This window comes from Aphelocoma coerulescens, chromosome 7, assembly GCF_041296385.1.
Source record: "Aphelocoma coerulescens isolate FSJ_1873_10779 chromosome 7, UR_Acoe_1.0, whole genome shotgun sequence".
Lineage (NCBI taxonomy): Eukaryota > Metazoa > Chordata > Aves > Passeriformes > Corvidae > Aphelocoma > Aphelocoma coerulescens.
In genome coordinates, this window is record NC_091021.1 from 9,250,477 (window position 1) to 9,274,824 (window position 24,348).

Below are 24,348 nucleotides of genomic sequence, written 5' to 3' on the forward strand. Positions count from 1 at the left end.
GATGCATCTCCCGGATTAAAGGCAATCACAGATGCAAAATAAGATAACCCAGCACATCATGTCACTCCAATTCCTGTCCAATGGAGCATAATCTGATTTGCAGTATTTTAAACTACATCCTGATTGGATTACTAATGAAGGCTGGCAATTCTGAGGAGTTTACCAATTGCTGACAGTTTCTGTGAAGCAGCTGGGCAACTACTTTTAAATTGAGAAAGACTGTAAAATATATTTACAGCTAAATGCCTTTCTACAAAGATGGGCCAGATGGTCCCATAGAAATTGGAAAATGAAGGAAGCATTAATGAATCATCCAAGAAACCAGAAATCTTTTAGTGGGTGGTACAGTCCATTAAAAAGAAAAATCACCCAAACCCAACACTACCCAACTCTTCATAAAGTGCTGTTTTGCTTACCATAATTTAAATGCACTTATAGGCATATTGAATTTCTAAATAATAGCAGTGAAGCATAATTTTATAATAAATGAAGTTTGCTTTTGTCATGTTAATAGCATATTCCATTACCAGATGAGATTTAAAGTTGAATATTTTTTTTAAAGCAAAGGAAGTCTGAAAGGAAGAGAGATTCTCAAATGGAGAAATGTTTCTAGAAAGAGGTCTGGACTTAGTAGAAACCCTTTCTGATAATAACTAAAACACTTCTTAGCTGCCACTGAGGTAAGAGCAAACCAAGATTCAAAAGTTCTTTTAAATTGAATGGCAGAGAGAGTAATCTCTTGTGATTTCCTAGTCCATGCAACTCAATAATGCATGTTTGCTTTCTTAAAGGATCTTCTCCAGGACATTTTTTGAGAACTGATCCTTCTAGTGCAAAACAAAATCTCTGTAATACTTCACTGTTGCACAACTAATTGCAGCTTGTTATTAATTTCTCCATTCTTAATTGTTTTCCATCCTTTTGTTTTTCCTTTCTCTTCAGGGAAAATAATGAAATACCTCTTTTAATTTGTTAAACTATCAATAACCTAGCTCGACAAAAGCAGTATCCTGTTGAATAAGAATTGCACAATTTTGAAAACAAGCTAATGAAATGAGCAGTTACCCTTGATAGCACACTTACTATTACTGAAGCTCTTGATGCCTCCTTAAATTAAGTGCTAATGATCAAGCCCTATGCTGCTGTTGGATTTGGTAAAAATCAAACACAAACAATTCCTATACTTGCAGATTACAGGAGTAAAGGATATCAGTTGTAGAGTTGCAGTTGGAGTTTACAAGTTATTTGAATGATTTTCATGCCTGTTTGGAACACAGCCTCAGTTTGCTCTCGAACTATTGAAAGCAAGTTGATCTGTTGTTTCATGTCTAAAGGAAAAGATGCAGTTTTTTTATGTGTTCAGTTTGTTCATTTGTGGGCTTTGATTATGTGTCAAATGAGCTTTTGAGCTGAATGTAGCCTTCAAGTACTTGTCAGCACAACTCATCCCTGGACACCTGTAGAGCACCTTCAGAGGAAACCTCTGAGTAGCCACAGCTGAGACAAGGATTGTGTGGTTCTTCCTAGCTCTGGTTAGAGGACATGTGCCATGTTGTGCCTTTTCCATCCACCTGGAATACTTGTGCTTTGCTCTAAGTCTTATGACCCATCCTAAGACCAAAATAGTTCAAGGCTCATTTTAAATAACCACTAAGCCATCGTTTGATGCTCCTTCCACTGGCAGCTGTTTGCTGCCAAATGGAAATATTATTCTTTAAATGTGTGTTAGATCAACCAGTTGATTGTAGGAACAGAATAAGATCTGAACATCACATTACGTTCACTGTTTTTACTCCAGTTACAGATATGTGTTTAGGAATGTGTACTGCACAGCCTTAATAGACAGATATGTATTTTGGTCTTCTTAAGAGTATTTATGTTTTGATACATAGTTTGATATTTCCTTATGGAGTTCATTGTGCCCTTTAAAGTTTATCTTCAGTATAATTTATTACTTCTTAATTAATTTTGTTCTTCAATAGTGCTTAAGAATCTGATATTCATTTCTAAAACAGGGAATGCTGTTATAGATTAAGAAGTGGAAAAAAACATAGGAGCTGTTTCTTGAGGAACCGAGTTGATGAGAAACTGTTTTCAGGTTCTGTTAGTGTAAAATGCAACCTTCCTAACAATGGAAAGATTTTCTTCAGGATTGATAGAACTGCATGATGGATCCCTCAGAAGATGATTGCAAAAGTTGGTCTTTATTGATAAGGTGAGCTTAATCTGTAATCAATATTTTGCAGGCATTGATTCCATCTGTATTATGGAAAATTAATGCTCACACTCCATATTTTGAACATATTTCTGAATTGACTTACCCTTGGAATATTTTCAAGAATAGTTTTATTATTTTCGTTTTTTTTCTCTGAGTTGTTTATGTTTTCCTTTCTCTCGAGTTGCCAGCCATCATCTCGAGAGTCTAGATTTTCTACTTGAAATATGCAGCGTATGAAATGTGAAAACAGGACATGTCATATTGCATCCTAATTAGAAATGGTGAGTCCTGGAGAAAAACAACCTAAGCATGAGCCTTTATTTGAATTTTGAAATTAATTTAGACTGATTGTACCCCTTGTGCTCCCTTCCCATTAATATTCCAGCAAAGGAATTTAGTGGCAGGTATAAGTGCTTAAAGAGCTAAGTTTAAGTGAACACTGAGGTTTACACAAAGAAAATTTGAAACCTATAACAACAGCCTCTGATTTTTTTTTTTCCTGATGATGGGTGTGGAGCATCATGGTAGAGCCTTTGTGTCTGCAGGTGGCACCCAAATTATCAAGAAGTGAGATCTCACACCAGGGGCAGAGCAGGCAGCTGCCTTTCACAGTAGTGTGGAGATTCCAGCCCTGTATATTCTGTTTTGCAGAAGTCTTAGGGTAAGCAAACTGCTCCTGCCTTAAAATATGGAATGAACACGGGCCCTGTTGAGGTCAAGAGAAGCTTTACTTCTGACACGTCAGGAAAATTTGGTCTGATGAAATTCTAAGTTGATTTTCTTTATTAGGAATGGAACAAATCTATAATTAGTTGATATATATTATGTTATATAATTCAAATGAATATAGCATGCTTCTGAGACCCAGTGACAAGTGCAGTCATTCAGATTTCAATAAAATATATTACCTATAATTATTCTACTTTATCATTGTTGGATGAGTTAAAAATGTCCTCTATTTTAAAGAAAATTATTATTCATTGAATTTCAAAGGAAATTGAGCAGCAAACAATATCTAGTGTGATTTGTCTCATAATTAATACACTCATTCACTTTGAAATACAGCTATATTGCCCATTATTTTTAAATAAAGCATAACACACTGAATGTTAAAGGCATTGGGCTATTACCAAGAACAAAATACTTCTAGCAGATCAGAGTGACATTTAGCTTTAGCACTATAAGTACCTGCCCTGGGTAAATAAAGAAAACAATTTTTGAACAAAATTGAACATTTATTTGGCAGAAGAAAATCATAAATACATTTCATAGCCAACAAGCCTCAAACTATTCTTACTGCACTTAGGTAAAGGGTATGGATGCATAAAGAAAATTCATCTCAAAAATATGCTTTCAGGCACAGAGAAATCTTGCCTCGTCTCAACTCAGTGCTTGCACTCCTTCCCCAGCGGATTGTTTATTTTGTAATACCAGTGCAAAAAATTTGAGTTTATGCCTTACACTGTTATTACTTTGCTTTTAGTTGGCTTGCCCTTCCTTTTTTTTCCTCCCCTCTTGCTGCTTTTTTTCCCCTGTTTCTGTTTCATAAGCTTTTACTAGACCACATCTCCCTTCTCTGTCATTTTCCCTCCCTGTAAAATTTTTCCTCACCTTCATTCTCTGCAGGATTTAGTGGGGGCTCTGCTTTCTCCTCGTGGTCCCTGTGCCAGCACCACGCCTGAGACCATGGCAGTGGGATGGGGCTGAGGAGCTGGGCAGGGGAGGTTCCCAGGCACTGTCACCTGTGTCACAAGCCTTTTTGCTGCTCCACCACTGCCTTTTACCACCTGTGTTTCCTTTGCCACTAACTCCCGACCTTGTTTGTCTCCCCTTAAAAAGCTGGGCTCACACACTCTCCAAAATCCTTCAGGCAGGGGCAGCCTGGCAGTGCTAAGTTGGAGCTGCTCCTGCCACGGGTCTGACCTCAGGAGAGCACAGGCCCTCCAGGTTGGGAACTGGCCCCTGCAGCTCCTTCTGTCTGGCATAATTATACCTGTGAGGAACAACTTTGCCTGAGGAATTTTCTGCAAGGAATTTGTGGTGATTACTGGCACAAAAGTATGCAGAAGAAAACTTTTTTTTTAATTGTAGTGTCTTTTCCAGTATTTTAAACATCTAAAAGTCTACTGGCTTATACTCTCTATCACAACAAATTTCTGTTGCCGTCCATTTTTTTCCCATGAACACAGGGTAATGTCATTTTATGTGAAGAACTCCTCTAGTAACTTTATAGCTTGAAAATATGCATTTAAAATGCATTTGGAATAAAGTAGGAGTTGCCATTCTGTATCACAGTTAACAGGTTGAGAAAGGGAAAATGCGGAACTAGGATTAAATTCTGCATTAGCAGTTGAATGCTGTGAGCTGCAGTTATCAGAGGTTGAAAAAACCCAGGCATTTGGGCTTTCCTTCCCTTTGACTCACAGAGTACCCATGGCTTCTCTCTTTTGTATTCTCTATCATAAAACCATAAAATACAGTTTTCTAAAAAATTACTAAAAAATAATAAATTAAGCTTATACATTGCCTAGGCAGTACAATATATACTGGTATCATCAGCTCTAATATTTACAAACTCAATACTCTTGCATCCAGCGCTGTAATGTGGTTGGCACTTGTGGAATAGAGCAGAATACCCAGCAGGAAAGAATTCTTGCCACAACATATTTCAGGCATTTTCCCATACTTTTGAAATGGCAAGACCACACGTTGCAACTTTAAGTCGTTTGAGAAGAAAGAACGTGATTGACTTTCCCATTTTCAAACTGATTAAAAATTAAGGTGCTTCCTATGCATACTCTGGTCACTACAACTTTATTTGAATAATTGACCTTACCTGCTTTGAGCACAGGTAGAAAGATGCAGGTCTCCAAGCAACTGAGTTCCTTAGTATCTGTAAATAAAAAGAATAAAAATACTAAAATCCTCAGGGTCAGACAGCTCCCAGGGAAAAAAAAAAAAAAGTTATATTCAGGTGTTTGCATTCACAGGAGGCTGTCATTCATATTTGTCCCAGGTCGATGGGACTGGAATTTCTTGCAATTGCTTAATGGCTGAGGTAATGTCAGGGTAGTTTTCAACCAAAAATTGACCCTAAAATAGACTTCTGACGCAAACAAGCTAAAGGGAAAGTCATGGCCGCTGATCATCCTGCAGCAGTGCTACAAAGAGAGGACTGGACACTTCAGAGATACTGATCCAACTCTGTGGAGGAGAAACAGCTGCAAAACTCTGTGGCTCTGGATTAATTTCTGACTGAAATGAGCAATACCGACCTCCTTTAATCTGTGCATTACTACCTGGGCAAGGCAGGCTCAGCAGGGCAAAATGCACCATCCCTCTTGATTAGCAGCAAACAACCATTCCACTTTGTTCTGCCCACTGCCAACACAGGTATTTTTAATCTGCAATTTATTTCTGTCTGTCAAAGGTGAAAAGCATTAAGCAATTAATTATTTGAAGTGATTTAAGAGACAGCTGGAAGCCAGGGAGACTTCAAAAAGTAGCCGATTATTATTAATTCATGTGGTATTCATTAGTGTGTCGTTAATGATGCTGCTTTCATTGATATTTGACATAGAATGCAACACTATTGGAATTTCTCTGAAATTTAACAACTGCTTAAGAATATTTCCTGTAATATGAGATTAGTACAGATGATTTCAAGCTAACGTTTAACACTTTATGCAATGTCAGGGGTATTCTGCACTGGGGTGCTTCTCCTCAGCACACATGGACAAACCCAGTCTCCAGCTATGACCTGTCAAATACTCCCCTACCCTGTCCAACCAAAATATCAAACACTACATCACTAACTAAAGGCTTTGCCTATAAAACTTAGATCAGGAAACACCCTTCTGTTCCAGCCCATAAAACTTGTGATGCTGACATCCAACATGTCAACAAATTCCCTGGGCAAGCAAATGGTGATCCCAAGAGGAACCTTCAGCTGCAGATGTCTCCAATAAAGGTACTATTACCTTCCTGCCCTATACACTGTCGGCATTAACTTTGCATCTCAGGCTTTTGTAAGATATTTATGCATCCACCACGTGTTGGAGCCTTTTAACAATTCACTCTTCACAGTCCCAAAGGCATATATTTTCTGTATAATCTATGCTCCCCTTCCCACCGATATATTCTGTTCAATGAAGTTAAAGTTCATATGCTCACTAACAGAATTTTTAATCTAAAGTACAATATATAGTACAATATATAGTTATATATAGAGAGAATATATAGTACAGTTCCTGGTAGAGTCTTAAACATTAAAGAAATACAGCCCTATTTTAAATGAAAGAGCTCCAAAGATAATTTCCTGCTCTTGGGTCTGATCCTGTGAAAGGCACCACATCCACACAAGTATCACCTGAGGGCTCTTAGTCCCTCCCAGTATCAGGTTATAATTGATTTGCTGAAACAGAGAGCTCTGCAGGAAACACCCACACGATGTCCATGGAGAGTAGTTGTTGTCCACATAGCCTGCCTGACCACAGGGCTTCTCAGACCACCTGACTCCCAGCTGACCTTTCAGGCTTTTCCATCATTGCACAATAGCTCTGTGGTTGGGCTATGCCACGCTTGTCTGTTTTAGTCCTTGATCCTTCAGGTTAGCTCCAAAGGAGAGTTATTAGGCACTGATAAACAAACACACCATTGTGGTTCCCATCACAGACCAGGCTCAGCGGTGCCCCTAAAGACAGATTATCAGACCAAAAGATGGATAAAGAGCTCCTGCATGACAAAGGATGCACTGTTACCCATTGTGGTGGAGTGCACAGTTTGAAATGCACAGGAGTTTTATTTTTCCTGGAAAGGAGGCAAAAGTTGAATAAAAAACACCATCTAAGAAACAAGTGCTACGTTATGGCAGAGTGGGATCATTTGAAAATAATAAGTCTCTTAATTTTCAAAGATCCTAAATAAGCTCCAAAATGCTCCCCTAATGTAACTTGGATCTACCCTTGTCAAAGAAATTACAAAGATGTCTGCATACATCTCCCACACATCCTCACCAAAGTGAAAAAGCCTCTGCAGTCACTCCACGTTTCCCAATTGATCATGGAGAACAAACGCATCCAAGTTCAGAGACCCCATTCCTGAAGCATTTCTAGCTAATCAAAAACCCGGATATCCTGGGAATCACACAAGTACATTACTTGCCACTTTAAAATATTTAGACCAATTGAAAAGTTCCCGTTACATATCTGCCTTGATATTGTCCGCACACCAAAGAGGAACTGGTTTAAATACACGGTAAGGTGCACCATTGTGAACACCACCACATTTCTTCTGGAATGCATTAATAATCTCACCAGTTAAACTGTGCTAAAAGCTTTCAGGAATATTTTTTTGGGGAGGGGCAGGGGGAGTTGGGGAGAAATAGCTGATTGATGATTAGTGAAATGACAGGATCAACAAAATATTTAACAAAATACATTTCAGGTCCAAAGTGGAGTTTCTGAGGTGGGAGTATTTTAAGAAGGAGGCTTACCAAGCAAATATATAAGTCTTACATTAAATCTGGGATGAGCAAAAATGATTCATAGAAGTAAAATAAGCAGTCTCTTTTATGAATCTACTGTGTCCTTCAGAATACAAGTGTTTTCTATCTGAGAACCTGCTGGATGAACTTGGAAATCTTAAGATCAAACATGTTTTTCTTCTTCATGTTCCAAATAATTTTAGCAAGAAAATAATTTTTCCACTTCCAATTATTAAGGGAAGCACTAAGGATAGGATACAGGTGTATAAACTCTCATTCAAACTTATTTTCCCTGGCTTGTTCACAGATCACAGAACTGTATCAATGGAGGCCCTGATCCTTCTCCCAAAGGTCTAACATTGTTATTGAATTTTAACTAGGACAAAACTAAGCAGTGGGGGGAAGAAAGCCGTGAAATGGGAGCAGAGAGAAGATAGGCAGCAACTGTAGTAGAGATAAGAATAGATGGTCACAGGCAAACGTGGTGCATAATTTAATGGCTTACTTGAAATGCTGAATTCCTTTTGGGGGCAGATCAAGTACTCGCATAATAACTTTCTGTGATGTTGGAAGAGACAAGCACCTTGAAATATGTATGGAATATTAGAAGAATGTAGAAAAAGTGAAAAAAAATACGAGTCTGCTTATTATGCCCCAATAGTTTTTCTTTTATTTCAAGTAGACTGTATCTGACTGAATTCTTACTGTCTGAAGGCAAAAGGAATAGTCCCACCCTGACCACATTTCACTTTTAGTACCACTAGATCTGGGTAGCCTAAATCTTAAGGCTTCACAAACATTTCAGATTGTACATATTACCTGTGGTACAGTTCATAAAGCACAGAAATCACTGGCGGTGTGCTAAAGTACTCCAGATTTTTTTCCATGACACAAATATGGTGCACTACTTAACCAAGATTAAGGAGCATGTAGTTAAGTGTTCACTCATCATGTTTGCTGTTCCAAAGGCTTGCCTTACTTACACAAAGTTTTTTTTTACCTCTTTGAAATGGTTAATATTTGATAGTTTCCTCCCATGAATAAATCACTCAACTGTAGTTATAAAATGGTACACTACAAAATCTAACTCTGAAGGCAGATGAGGACCTACAAAATTCTGCCCAGCAGATTATAAGGCTTTAAAAGATAAGGCATCAATCAAATCTGGATCAGTCCTTCAGACAAACAGTGTAAGTCATGTCTGATGCCCTTATATTCCCTCTTAAACTACCCTGCACAATAAAAGGGCAGACAGTTTGGCAAGTGTTCAGAAATAGCATGGTTAGCGCTCTAGGAATGGCCAAAGGAAATATTTTAGTCCTTAGGGTATAGCCCAAATTATGAAGTGGGGTCTCAGTATGATGAAAGACCTGAGAGTATGTCTATGTGTGGGTTTGTATTTGTTTTTTGGATAAGAGTCACATGCTACAAAATATTGGAACATATGCTTAAGTAATGCAGAATAGAAATCTCAATAGCTCCATACTTGTATTGTCTCCATATGAACTGGCAATGCTTTTGAAAATCACCTCTCTCTCCTCTGTATTACACTGTCATGGTGTGGTCTTTCATCTTCATTACTCTTCTGTTTTTTTTGGGATATCTGTTTGAGATCCCTATATAGTCCCAAAGAATATTAATGTGATATAGAGTTGCCTGCATTAAGTGTAGACCATCCAACTTCATTCCCAAAATGGTAAAACAGAAGGAAGCCCAACTTGTACCACAGGTTAATAGATTGGAAATTTGGAGAAAATAAAATGCTTATGGTTTTATCTCATGCAATTATCTTTCCAGGAACATTTTTCGATAGCGTAAGTACTCTTAAGTTTATAGTTATTTACTGTTGTATCACAAACTAGCATGGTGGGATGCTCAACAGGGACCTGCACAGAGAGGTAGTTGTCATTTTGTATAACTGAATAAAGTTTATTTACTAAGAACTAAAATATGGACATCCACCCGCACCAGTGTGAGGTCCTCCATGGGCTGCAGGGGCACAGCTGCCCCACCATGGTCTGCACCATGGGCTGCAGGGTGTGCTGCACCAGTGCATGTACAAATTCCACCTAAAGCATTTCTGCTTTCCAAATATGTGAAAAGCTTAATAGCAGAAACTCTTAATTAGGAGACAAATGTTTACTTTACCCTCAGAAGTGGATTCGCTCCTCTGTGACCTGGCAAGTCCTTCTTTAATGTGCAAGCACAGGAGAGATTACTTTGTGAACTGCATGCACTGAGTGTTCTTTTCACCCCCACTATGACCCTGCTTTCCCCTTATAGTGGAATATATTTCTTTGTTCAAATTCAAGATTAAGAATGGGATTTCACACCAGTACAATAACAAATAAGTCCAGAGGATCAATGGAGTTATGTTGGAGTGCAGAGGTAAAATCAAAATCTGTCCTATTTTCTGAACCCATATAGTATTATCATTTATCTTGTTTTGCATAGAGTAATCAGGTTGTCAGTGGGCACATTATTGTAAAGCAGATGGGTAATAAAACTGTCTACAGTGTCCCTCCGGAAATTTCATATTTGTGTTTGGAAAAGGAAATTCTTTAACCTGCCACTTCAAGCTTGGGAGAAAATCTCTTTCTCAGTTTCAAGTACACAGGATCATATTTACCACCTGGGACTTTTCAGTTCCAATGTTGTCACAGAATTATGGGTGGGAGGAATGCTAGTGGTGGAGTTTCATCTAAAAAAAATGGACCTTACTGTGCTGATGGATGAATTTTAAACTTTTAACTTTCAGTTCTGGTTTTATATTGCCTAAGAGAGAATACTGTTTTGAAGATAATACAAATCTTCCTGCCCTTAGTCCTTTAGGATCCCATCCTTCATACTCATAGCCATGCATGCTGCAGCATTTCAGTCTTATGAAAGAAGTACTAATGGAAAATTGTCCCACCTCCCCATTTATTGTAATTTTAATAAGAAAAATAACCAACATCAAGTGTAACAAGTGAAGGGATGAGAGGAAAAGGCCTCAAGCTGTGCCAGGGGAGGTTTACACTGGGTATTAGGAAAAATTGCTTTGCTGAAAGGGTTGTCACTGAAACAGGCTTCCCAGGGCAGTGGTGGAGTCACTGTGCCCAGAGGTATTTAAAAGACGTGGATGTAACACTTAGGGACAGGTTTAGTGGTGGACTTGGCAGTGCTGGGTGAACAGTTGGACTCAATGATCTTAAGGGTCTTTTCCAACCAAAATGATTCTATACTTCTATGATCAAATTTTACCCAGATCAGTATTTTTTCCCCCTGCATGTTATTGAGGCTCCCTTCATTTTTGCAAAGCAGGCCTCAGGCTCCTTGCCTCAGCTCATGGGCGATGGCAAACTCGGGAGATGAATTAGCCACCGCTGAGGAGAAAGTGCCAGGATCCTTCAGGTGCATTAAGGGGAACAGGACCCTGGCCCTGGCAAACCAAACACCTGCAGTAGGAAGTGGCTCTTGACAAAGTTGCTCATGCTCTTAAGGAGAGAGAAGAAATATCTTCTTACCTTCAAGCTTGGGCAGAAGGGAAATAAGTAACAACTCCTAGAGGGCAAGTGGCCCTGGGGAGCTGCTCCAGTAGCCTGGGAAGAAGATGATACTGGCATTGAGCTTAGGTTGTTTGCCATAGCATTTATAAAATCTCATGGCAAATGTTAGTGGAGTGCTGACTTTACTGTAATGCCCTTGGCTGCTTGGTTTCACAACCAGTCTAAGTGGTCTGGGGTTTACTACAAGACACATATTTATCCAACAAACAGGATAAAGATTTGTGTGTGTCCTGTCATTTGAATTACTAGGAATTTCCATGGAATCATTTCCAGTTTAGTGTATATCTTCTGTTTAGCAGTTCTTAGTGACACTATAAATGTGTGATAGCCATAGGTCTGCATAACATGCTAGAAACTTCCACCACCTTTGGACCACCCTTTCAACATTTTCTGCAACCATGTATTTTCAGAATATTTCCAATGCATTCTAAACAAAAAACACCTACTCCTTCTTGAGTAGTAGTCAAAATTTAATCTATTATGGACAAATCCTTAGCTATAATGACTGACCATTCCCATCCACAAAAAATGGAATAATGATAATTTACAACAGATTAAGATGATACAATGAGTTTTGGATCTATGTCTGAATTTTAGGTGTAGATAGTAGAAGTGGTTTTACAATAAATTTTGAATGTCATCTGTATGTAGGACTCTCAAAGTATACCAAAAGCTTTGGAATGGGATGAACACTTAAGAATAATTTTATTTGAGATCTACTGATTGAGAAACTGGCTGTTATTTGCCTGGCTATTTATACAGAGCTTGAAGGGGAAGTGAATTTACTTTTGGATAGCTGAAACATCTCTGCGAACACTTCCCCTGGAAAATACTGGTTTAATTTTGTAAGAAAAGCAATTTCACCTTTTTCACTACCCAACCTGTATAGATGGGTTAGGGATACTCAAAGTACAAAGTCAGCATCCCAATCTTCCCTAGACAAAGCAAATTAGAACAGATCAGTGTCACCTACTTGAACAGATGTTTACAGCAACTGAGCCTTCAGATGCAGACAGACCAGCTCTACTCTGATATTTTGTAAGGCAGTCAAAGGTACTGCTGTTACTTTGAGACCTCTTTGGTTCTTTTATTATCTCTCCAAGATGTTTCAGCAGTCATACCTTATCAAATCAAATAATTCCTTGCTTTCAAAGCATTCCTGGCTACCTTGGAGGAAATGTTTTATGATTTAAACCCTATTCTTTGGTACCTTATGCAGTGTATTTTCTGGGAGCATGTTCCAGACAGCTGACAGACTTGCCATATAGGATTCTGGAGAACTTGATAATTTTCATTGACTTGGACCAAGAACTCTGAAGCTCAAAGAGGCAATATAATTTCACCTGCTAATACTGCATCTTTGCATGATAACAGGATATTTTATGGGACACAAAGAGAGGAACAGGTAAGGCAGATTTAGGCTAATGAAAACCAAATTGTTCTTGTAAGTGCCCTGTCTTTGCCTAAAGGTTCATCTCTTGGATAACAAATTCAGACTTTCAGTGGTTTGCACGATTCTGTGTGAGATACTTTTTTGTCATTTGTGATAAATCTGTTGGTTTCGTTTCTTTATTTTTAGTTTGACTACATTGTTCAAAAGTTAATCCCTTCCTAACTACTGTCTGGAATAATTGAATGTTTCTTAGATGAATCTCTGTTTTTCTTAATTCTATCAGTATGAAAACTATTTGTTTCCATTTGGCCCTTCCCAAGGCAGAAAACCTTGTAAGCCCAGATAACCAATCATTGACAAACAGCAATGATTAAATAAATACTTACTTGTTTGCCTTATCACAGTAATTCCTTAATACTGGTGATATTTCTTATTGCTTTAGTGCACCATATAATTGTTTAATGACATGGGATTTATCTCTTCTTCATTATCCCTTATTTATTTACTATGAATTTTGTGCTACTCAAGAAAATGCTTTCACTGAAAACTGATGAGACTGTCTGGGCCAGAAGGGATATGAAGATATAATTTCCTAAGCCCCAGGCCAGTCAAACACAGCTGATGAAACAGCTGCAGGGGAACGAAGCTAAGAGGAAGAGGAGATATCCCATACCACAGGAGAAAGTGGAGCAGTCCAAAGGTGATTGACTACATGGAGCTAATGAGGATGAGTTCAGGAGCATGAAACAAAGACGTGTGAATGGCAGTGGCATTGCCTGAAGGGAGGTCTGGAGCAGGAGAGGCTTAGGAAAAAGAGAGAAACCTGCAGTGCAAATCAGAGAGGGTAAAAAGTGTGTTTTATACCCGTGATGGGAGAAGATGGAAAAGACAGACCTGCCTGCAGGCCTGATCACAAACTGAGGCCATCAGCTGGCAAAGGTGTGGGGAAATGCCTGTGAGACAAGTGACAGAGTCGCTCTTGGGACAAACGATTAGGTCAAATGTAACTACGAACACCTACCATGACCTGCTTTCCTGTCTGTTCCTTTCTGTCAGGAATTTCAGCATGGGCCAAGAAGCACTCAGTGTTGCTGAGAAATGGATAAAACCAGAAATATCTATTTTTCCAATCAATTCTTTGCTTGTTTGGTGTGGATTTCCTGGTATATAATTAATAATAAACTTATTTAAGATAAAATTTTTTTAAAACTTAAGAAAATCCCAGCAACCTGCAAGGCTCCTAATTTACACAAGGGAATCTTTTTTTTCAGATTTAGAAGAAGCCTGAAAAAGATATTTCAGATAGTTTGAAAGATGATGGGGAATCGGTACAGAAATACAGGAGTCACACAATTCTTTAGGGCAAATTTGCTGCTTTCCTTGGCACTGGCAAGAGGAGGGTCTTCCCTCCTGACTGAAGCATTTTAAAATGGATTTTTACCAAGGGGGAGAGTAGGAAGAATTCCCTGGCATGTACTCAGCAGACAAGATTTAAATGGCTCACATGGATCTGAGCCTTCGAGTCCTGTAACCAATTCTCATCCTTTTGACTTTTCACAGCCTTAAATTCCCAATTTTAGCCTGCTGCCCGGGGCCTCCAGACTAGGAAATCTTGGAGGGAATTGTGATCTGATCGTACTATCCCATTTTGTCTTTTGTGATCAGATATGACAATAACTCAGAAGACAATACATCAGGATTTCCCCTCCATTCAACCACAGTAAATCTTATTCCTGATGTCAGGTAAAGCCTGTGTAACAATAGCACAGAAATATCCACTATGCTTTCTATTGCTGGATTTCAAGTTAAAAAAAAAAAAAAAACATTCATCCCAAATCTTTTTTATTCTCAGTTTACAGTCATTTGCAGCTTAGTTATTCATGGTAGGCTAGACTGAATTATTTACCTTTATCCAGGAGTTCCTCTTTTTATTTTTTATTAGTCTCATCTGAAATAATTAGAAAATAGCATAGGAGAATTGTAAAAACAGTATTTAAAATTAGGTGAATTGAATTTATGCCTTGTTCTAGAATAGTATGTATTATTGTAACGTGCAATTATATTGGTAAAAAAAAGACCTCAACTCCCCCAGGTTACAGATTGATTTCATCGTTGTTTTGTAAGGTATTGCTCTGCTTCCTGGGGTATCTCTCAGGCTCCGTTCAGCAAGGAATCCATTATAAACTACACATTCACATACATGAAAGGTATTATAGCAAGCTTAACTTTACTGCTATTGAGTGAATAACGATTTATAATTATTCCTCTTTTGATGTTGAAGTTAGCTGGGCATATGCCTACCAACCCATTTCCTTTTGTTCCTGGAGGTGTTGTTTTTTAGCAGCGGTGGTTCCAGACATCTCTCAGATGGTAGATTTAAATGAGAGCTGTGAGCACACCCTTGCTGGTCACAGCTCTCATCTACAGATTTTTACATGTGATTTACAGTCTGTTGTATCTCATTTATTGCCTGAGTTTAAGTGAAATCATCAACACAAAGAGACCGTCACAAGTTACTCTCTATTCCTTGCTGGGGCACTCAACTGAGAACAAAGAACAAAGACAAGGAAAGAAGTGTAAAAGTGAGGAATGTTTAGAAATAAACTAAAAAGGTATGGCCATAAAAGTTACTCATCATCTTCCTTTTTAACATTACTGAATCACTTCACTGTTTAAAAGACAGGTCCTCAGCAGATGTGAAGCAGCATTGCCTTTTATCTCCAGAACATCACCTGGTTGACTCTAAGTGATGGGAAATAAAAGGTAAATGAGTGCAAACAAATATGCAGATACAGGCAGAACTTTGGTGAGCTTAACAGAGGCAAAGGCTTCTCCCTGATCTCTGGTTTTCCGTATTGTACCTCTTCCCTACCTTCTGTGAATCAGTCAGATTGCTCTCTTAAGTATTTTAATCTCTCTTGTCAGCAGCAATTTCTGCAATTGTCAAGAGATTTGTCACTCCTCTCTTCCTTCTGTTCTTGGTGCTCCTCAAAATGTGTCTGTTTTTCTGCTGGATTTGTGTCATCTTTGGTCCCTGCAATAGAAAGGTTTTGCCATTGGATGCATGACCTGGCTTTACTAAGAAGTCATCTATTTTCTCTCTTTTCTTGCTTCCATTAACAATGAGTGGAGAAAAATGAACAAAACAGCCATAGATGGGCAAAATTATATTTTCAGGAAAATGCTGTTATAATTACACAGAGATTTCACATTGAAAACACTCAACTTTGTGCAGTTTTCAACTACTCCTACTAATACAAAGCCAAACTGGTTTCTTTGGGAAACAAAGTGCATAACTTAATCAAGCAAAAGCAGAGTTTAATGGTAAAGTCAGAATTATTAGTCCTTGCTCTGGAATCCTCGCTCCAGTTTAAGTTCAGTTGCTTCTTCCTGTAAGCTTTTTTACTGATGAGAAGGTATCTAAGAATAGATCCCCTCATGAGAGTACCCTAAAATTATGCTGAGTTATCAAGGTATACTCCATATTGTGGAAATAATGAAAAAAAACCATAGTGATGAAAAGAAAGGAAGAATATTCCTAAAATACCTTTCATTCAATAAATTAATATTAGTCTACAGAGGAGGAAAGTACTATCACTTATTGAGAAATGAGGCAGAGGTGAGCAACATCCTCTCTTCACACTGCAAAAGAGCTCTGGAGTGTGAAAGGCAGAGTGTGGTGCTGGAGCCATGACTGCGTTTCCATGCTGGGAGTAGCAAAACCCTCTCTGAGGTGAGGGTGAGCTAATAGTGTGTGAGGAGGAAAAGTCCTGGTGACTCTGAGTGGATGTGACTGCTCCTTTGTGCATTCCTGTTAAAATGCCAGTTTGTTTTGACTGCACTTTCTTATTTTAAACAAAGGATATCAACAGTTTTCAATTGCAAAGCTTCGCCTTGCTCTGTGAACAAATAAATTGTACTACACTTAGCACATTGAAAATTCATAGAATTTGTGAAGGCACAGGCTTAAGGCATGCTTGCCATTACTCACTGCATATTTATACAAGTTCTCTCAGCCTGGTTACAGCCGCTGGCTGTACTCAGGTCAACAGCATCACATAATAATGTTGAACTGTACTAACTGCATAAATAAGAGATTTTAATGGTGGGCTCCATTTGAAGAAGGGGTCAGCAGCGTTAAGCTACGAGCAAAATAGTTCTCAGACCTTCACAGTACATCTACATTTCTATAATCCAGCTTCCTAATGTACTACGAAAAAAACAGAAGTGTTGGGCTGATACGAGAAAAGTAATGAACAACTCTACCTTGAAAAGAGATCTGATTATTTTTTTCTTTCCCAGAGAAAGCAACATCTTTTATTTTTGAGAAAAACTGAATTTCAACTCATGTTTTTTGTTCTAAATCCATTCTTCTGTGATGATAATATTGTATGCATTATTAATTCTGAGCGAGATACCCCAGGCAGTCTAGAATGACATGAAATAACAGCTGTGAAGCTATAACTGAATTATAGCTGTTCTAAGACAAATGTCCAACTATTTTTATTCATCCCACAAAGAATGCTGATTTAGAAGTAAGACCCTTTTAAGGCCCTTGAAACACCTTTAAGTGCAATTCTTTAAAGCCATTTTTTTCTGTACTGAGAAACTGTTTGATTTCAAAGTGGAACGTGGCACATCTTTATTAATTGCCTAGTGGTTTCAAGAAGGAAATATTAACTGATAATATTACCTCAAATATTGTGTGAATAGTCAGCCTGAGAATTTCTATCCAAATAATTCATAATATAAAACACTATAGAGATAATAGAAAAGAAGAAATGCTCCTAGAATCAGAATTACTGAGAATAATGTCATGGTTCTAACTAAGCTGAAATAAATTGACTCCACTGACTTCACCTCAAAGCCTTCTTCAAAAGACAAGCTTTTTCTTCTTGTTGAGAAAAATAGTGACACAACTAGAAATCTGATGAGATCCTTCAATTCAATACTGGCTCTGATTACAATCAGTCTTTGATTGCAGAACTCAATTGCTTACTCTAAGGTGATATACAGGAATAGGAAGCAACACTTTGTGGCCCATATCCTATTCATATACCATTATTTTAACACTAAAGTAAGTTGCTTGGATTTAAAATACTGGGAAAAACAGTCCCAGTTTCCTCTCTCTCTCTCTCTCTCGTTCCTCTTTGTCAGTGTTTAGCCTCCCTGAAACCAAATCTAGTGTGTCAGTGAACTACATAGAAGAGATCCTTCCCTTGATTTTGCTCTCTGGAGACAGAGCAACATGTTCTTTACATTTTTTGAAAATACTTCTTCAGCAGGGTGAGCATGGTCTGAGGAATCACTCGGCTGAGCGAGGCTGACTCACATGTCCCAGGAGACCCTCTCACAAGGAAGGAAAGAGACAGGTGTTTTCCATCTTCAGTGAGTATTAGCTTAACACTTTCCCATTCACAGGCTGCAAGCTGCAGCCCTTCCTTACCTCCTCGTGTTCTGGGTAGGAATTTTAGCAGGCAGATGTAGCAGCCTGTTAGTCTGCATTGCTGTACTTCAACTCTTTGGCCTTTCTCTACCCTGCAGTCCCAGGCTCTGAGCTGTGCTCCTGGCACGTGATGGATTCTTCAAGAGGGATGAGTTGGGTGAGTGAGAAATGTGTTTGGCTTTGCCAAAGCCACACATCATCTGTGGCTGTGAGACAAGAATGGATGTGAAGTTTCATTTAGTAGTGCTGCTGAAACTGAGAAACAGCAAGATCTTTTACTGTTGTATTACGGGATTGTATGGAAAAAAATGTACAAAATATGCAAGTAATTCCCTTTCCTTAGGGGGTGGGAGGTCATTAACAGCTATTTCCAAGTCTGTAATAAAGCTGTTTATGTTCACCCTCTAGCTAGCACTGTTCTGGAGCTGCCCTCAATCCCTCATCACTAGACATTATCCAATTCTTTAATGAATGATGCTGTCACACCTGGGAAGGTAAGGTATCATGGGCAAGGCACAGGTTGACACAGTTCACACCAAATTGGGTTAAAAGAGACCTGTGAAAACATACTTTATCTTTACAGCTGAGCACAATCTGCTGAAGCAAGGGATAGCCTTTTAACAGGTATTAATGCGCTAATCTGCTATTGAAATTACATCCACAGTCTCTAGAAATTATGACCTCTTGGTTGTATTAGAATATGTATCTGCTGACAATATAAAACATATGTTTAATGATGGGGTATAAAAACCTCTTGATTTTCAAACTGTATAAACAGGACTCAATATTATTTACACTTTCAGAGGCATAATTTTTTTGTACTGGAGTTAATAGCAGGTTAAAATGGCATTAGTTAATCACCTATTCCTCTAATTTGCTCACACAGAAAAATACAAGATCAAATTTTATAAATATGCAATGGTTAGTATTAAAATAGAACCCTTTGAAAAAATTCTGGTCCAAACCCAATGTTTTACTAATAGTGATTTAGTAATTCACAAAGCTATACACTTTCAAACCCCTACTTTGTTTTATAGATCAAGCATAAATAAGGTTCCTCAAGCAGGACTTTAAATATCAGACTGGAGACACACTTTAAAAGGTCAGAAAATAACTCTCCTAACAGCACTGATCCTGTTTGGGAAGGCAGATTATTTCCCCTCTCCAATGACCAAGAAGTAGTTTCATGGTAATTTACAGTGTTTCAGGTAATTTACAGGAGGATAGGAAGTAAGGGGAACCCAAAGGAAAAGTTACATGCCTGTGCCCTGCTGGTCGTCAGCTCCATAAAGAGGGGACACTGGCTAAAGAGAGCTGAATGTGTAGCAGCTACTTAATGGAAAGGATGAGCTCTGCAAATCCTTGCTGTCCCTTTCCATGGCATTATTCACTTGACTTTGTGGGAATACCACCCCTGGGATTACTGAGGGTAAGGACATTAGGGAAGGTTTGCTAATTACCAAGATACTTTTGGACTGAACTCTGAAAATACTTCCACATCCATGAACAGTTTTTTTAAGTTTGGAACAATACCCCCAGATTCAGACCTTTTAGGTGTTTTTGCAGAATTCAGAGGAATATAATTGCTGAAGCAAATACTGAATACAGAGGAATTTATTTCCTTTATAGTTTCTTGAAAAGTATGGACACAGTGAGTTTATTGAGGTCACAGAAGGTTTTTCATAAGGTTGAACCATATTATGAAGCTTGACTAGGTTTTGCTATTGCATTATGGGCCTAGCTAATAACTACTAAAGTTCTTTGGATCTCAAGAAGAAGAGGAAAATCCAGGCTGAGACTTCTATACACACCACTCATAATTACAGCTCACATCAACCAAAATCAGAAAAGAGGAGTGGGAAACAGTACAAAAAATTCAAGCAGACTAATCAGTGGCATAACAGGAAAATTAGCGAGCAGGGAAATGTATGCATGTATTTATTTGCAAAGGATAATAAAGAAATAGAAAATTAATTTAAAATAAGTTTAACTATAAATAAAGTGTGATTATCTACAAACAGTGTTACATTTTAATATTTTTTGTGGAAATTATCTGTAAGATTATTCAAATACATGGGAGTTTTCAGATTTGGACACAGATTTAGACTTAGGCAGCACAAAGACATTTAAAAGTCTGGGTAGAGGAAATAAAAATGTATCTTCTGTGGAAGATGGAAAATGCTGAGTTTTGAAAACTGCTTTCGTTTCATGCAGTCTCTGTTCCTTGCCAACACCCCCTTGCCATGTCCTCATGCCCGCAAAATCCACACAGCAAATAAAACACTTGGGAAAAGGAGAACCCTGTTTGTCTAAACTTTATCTCCAGGGCTGGACTTGTGCTGCCTGGCGCTGTTGATGCCATGTAGTAGTGATGATTTTGTCCTGGAACATGGGTCCTGGGCCTCCAGTTTGCCTGACAGACATCAGTTTCTCAAGCTGAGCAAACTCTGAATCAAGCTCAGTTCCAACACAGAATTTTTAAAATTGCCTCTTAGTTACTGTAGTTAGGCTAAGAATAGAGAAGAGCAGCAAAACATCGTTGCTAATGAAAAGTCATTGAACTAGCAAGACAGATAGATGCTTTTAATTCAACGATTTGAGATGCCAGAAGATTTTCTCATCTAGGCATCTGGGAATTAAAACCTTACCAAGCATAATGAAAGTGTTTGTCTGCCCTAACGTATAAAAGGTTTATCCACGATGCCAGTTATCATCTAATGAGAAAGGATATCTGCCAAAGAGAACAGTCGTCTATTTTTCTTCTGTATCTCTGTAAAGATGATCACCACAAGTAGTTGGAACAAATGCAAATAATCAACCTCCTATTATTATAATTGTTTGTATAAAAGGGTTGCAGTTAAAGACTCATGGTATAAATCAGCAGTCTATTTATGCTGTTAGTTATCAGGTGTGCAATTACGCACATCTATTCCCTTGAGTAATTGACCTTAGCCTTAAGTGGATGCCCTCTCCATCATGTTTACTCTGCTATTCTTTCTCATCCTCCAAACAAAATAACAGATCTATAAGTCAGAGACATGAACATAGCTCCAGAAAGACACCAGGCTGTTTTTCAGCCTTCCTGCTCTCCAGACTACCTAGTTACAGTCTGTAGGGTGATGCTTCAAGGGCTATTTATTTTACTCCATTTTGTCTTTGCTATGCCACCTTTTTTAATTGTCGTGGATGGGTGAATTTTAGGATTACCTGGCCAAGTCCCAGATGCAGTTTCTACAACAAGAGATGTAACAGACGTGCTGTAATTATCTAAACCAAGAGAACTTTATGATACACAGGCAGGTCAGCTTTAATACAGCTGAAGTGTCAGGATAGGCTTGTAGGTCATTTTACCAACCATTTAAATGTGAAGGACAGGGTTTGGGCAAGTAAGAAAGAGTTCAAGCTGCTTATTTAACCTAACTTTCATGAGAAATTGAAACTAGAGTCCTGTTATATAAATAACTCTATTTTCCTCATTTATATAATATTTATATAAAACTTTATTTATTATGTCAGCTTGGGAATCCTATTTTCTGGTATTCTCTACACACCAGACAACTTATTTTACAAATCCTGCTGCCTACCAGTGGTAAAACACTACCTTTTTGGTTCCTATTACATCTATTGAATTACTCTCTTGAGAAAAGCCACATAAGTAAGAATAAAGCAGAAGAATGAAGCATATTCAGCAGATGTGAGATGAGTCTGTCCAGGTTGAAAGGATTCACTTCAAAGCCTTAAAAAAACATAAAATCTGCCCCATAAGCTAGCGAAGCCTGGCCTTAGAAAGCTGATCTTAGCTTAGGAAACATTAAAAAAGGAAATGAGAAAAAAGAAAAAAAGAAAAAGAAAATACCAGAAATTTTCAAGACCTCATCTTAAGCCCCCAAATGAAACAGATTTATATATTTTCCATTCTGACAAAAGTTATCCTTCCTAAATCAAAGGTTTCTTTCCTACTCAAAACTGGTCTTCCCAAGCATCTGCATTACAAGAGCCACCAAATTCTGCAATTCACTTTCTTGGGCAAGGCTCTTTGAGTCTTTATTGCAATTAGGTACATCCCAAGCAGTCCCCAATCCATTTTCCACTGGGGCTGGTAATCCCATCAGCACGAACCATCTGCACCTGGAAAACAGCAACGCTGGCTTCAGCAGTGGCCTGGCCAGTCCTTTTACTCCTCTACTGAAACCAGACAAAAGGTTAATATCATCAGGGCTGTTGATAATAAACAGTTATGTCCTTCCCACAGAGAGTCCATATGCTTTTGATCTGCCTGAGCTGAAGCTGCTCTGTGCTTCTCTTGCAGTTATTTTACTGCTTTGAGGGTACTATGACTGTAAGAACATCTGTCAAATGAAGTCATGATACAGGACTGTTTTATAGCTAATGTCTTCAGGAACAAGTAAACAGACATGGCTGAAACTGTTAGACATCTAAATGTTACAGTTGTTACACATTGAGATTAAAACATGTTAAAAAAACCACCCAAAATCAAACACAACACTTAGGAGTCAAGTCCAAAGCTGTAAACCATGCTGGGCTGGCTGTGGAGGGACCCAGACCTCATCTTCAGTGCTCAGCATTAATGGTACCTACATGTTCATAATCCTGCTCCTGAGTTCTGTGCAGAAGCGCCTCAGTCCTAAAAGGTCTTAGAGAAGCTCAGATCCACCCCACTCAATTTGAAGATGCTTTTCTTTAAGGCTAAACAGTCCCAGGGCTCAGATCTCAGGGAATATTCCTGTATAAAGCGCCCATATAAAAGTCTGCCAAGCTTATTTTACAGAAAATATAAACTTATTTGGTTTTGTGTCACGAGGAGACAACTGGAAATTGCTGCTCTCATTTTGTACTTGCAGTGCATCTAAAGAGGTGCCTGTGGGACATACATGTAATGATTTTATGGCATCAAACCAGATAGACTGTCTCTGAGTTACCTTGCAACTCCCTCTGAATGTCTATTTTTTTATGTTATCTTGTATATTTTACATTTGTTATTAGTGATAGCTTACATGTGATACTCTTATTTTATTATTCCTTTGTTCATGTAAAGGTCATATAAGCAACTTCATCAACAGCTATAGTGACTATACCTCCTGTCTAATTTACTGGGTACTCCTGTGCTGCCATGTCAAACTTCCCATCATATATCTAGGGTTAAGTTTAGCTTCTGTATAATTTTCCTAGGCTAAAGAACATTTTGTTTATTCCTTCAAATACTTCTTCTAAACTTGATCTCCTCAAGTCACTCCTTCTGCTTTGCATCACTTCCCAATTTAGTACATTCAAATGCTTTGATTGTTATAAAAGTTTTGTCCTTCAGAAAGTCAGATGGGTTTGGTAACGTCGTTTTACAAAGTGGTGCCAAATCCCAGGGGTTCGAGCTTGACTTCTCCAGGGGACAAGGTAATGATGTTGAAAATGGTTCCATTGTGTCATCTAAGTATTACCCTTATTAATCAATCCTCAAAGCATGTTAGGAATGCTAAAATCTGCTAATACTTATTCTTTAATTAACATTACTGAATTAATACATTGCTTTAAAATAAATCCAAAGCTTCTCTCATATTGCGGGATTTTTTTCTGTTTGAAAAAAGTCAGCTAAAAGTAATATTTGCAAATGCACATATTGCTTCATCAATTATATTATTAATGTCTTTTAAAAGTAGGACTGATACATGCCCTCTGTACATGCCCTCCGATCTAAGCGTTTCCACTGACATCTGTGGGCACTAGGGAAATCCCTGCCCATTCTGTAGATGTGCATTAAGCAGAAATTAGCACAGCTGATGTGTTCCAAAGAGGAGACACCGATGCTACATAAACAAGGCAAAAGTCCAGCTCACAGTACAGGCTGAGTGTCCTTCCCAAGCAACCAACCACCATATTTTCATAACATCAGAAGTGAAGGCCTTTCCTATGTCATTGTCAGAAATTGATAGATCATTTCAACTGGAGGGAAAAATAAATATAAAAGACATATCCTCGAATGGAAATTGGGAATATAAAATCTCAGTACAAATTATTAATATTTGGCAAAATAATTAGCAAGTGAATCATCATCTGATCATCAGGTGTGTCAGGCAGCCTTAATAGTAACCTGTCAAAACAGCAGCAGAAAATAAGTGAAAAATGAGATCATATTTAAGTTGTTCAGAGAGGGATACATTACAAAGTCATTACAGTCATCCTAGGAGCAGGTGCTCGCAACTCCAAGATTTCAATATTCAGTTAAAAGAAAAGACTACATATGGA

The 24,348-nt window shown here is 38.2% G+C and overlaps 1 protein-coding gene across 9 annotated transcripts in view; it reads right to left on the minus strand.

Moving 5' to 3' along the window:
- The window catches only part of TMEFF2 (transmembrane protein with EGF like and two follistatin like domains 2), a 610,527-nt gene that overhangs the window by 400,325 nt on the left and 185,854 nt on the right, over nt 1-24,348 (minus strand). For 7 of the 9 annotated variants that reach the window (XM_069022017.1, XM_069022018.1, XM_069022015.1 and 4 more), the window contains one exon: nt 5,055-5,111. The gene's annotated coding sequence lies outside the window, so the exon portion shown is untranslated. Of the gene's footprint in view, nt 1-5,054; nt 5,112-5,493; nt 5,591-24,348 lie in introns of those variants that run through there. The other 2 variants (XM_069022024.1, XM_069022022.1) reach the window with 2 other exon arrangements.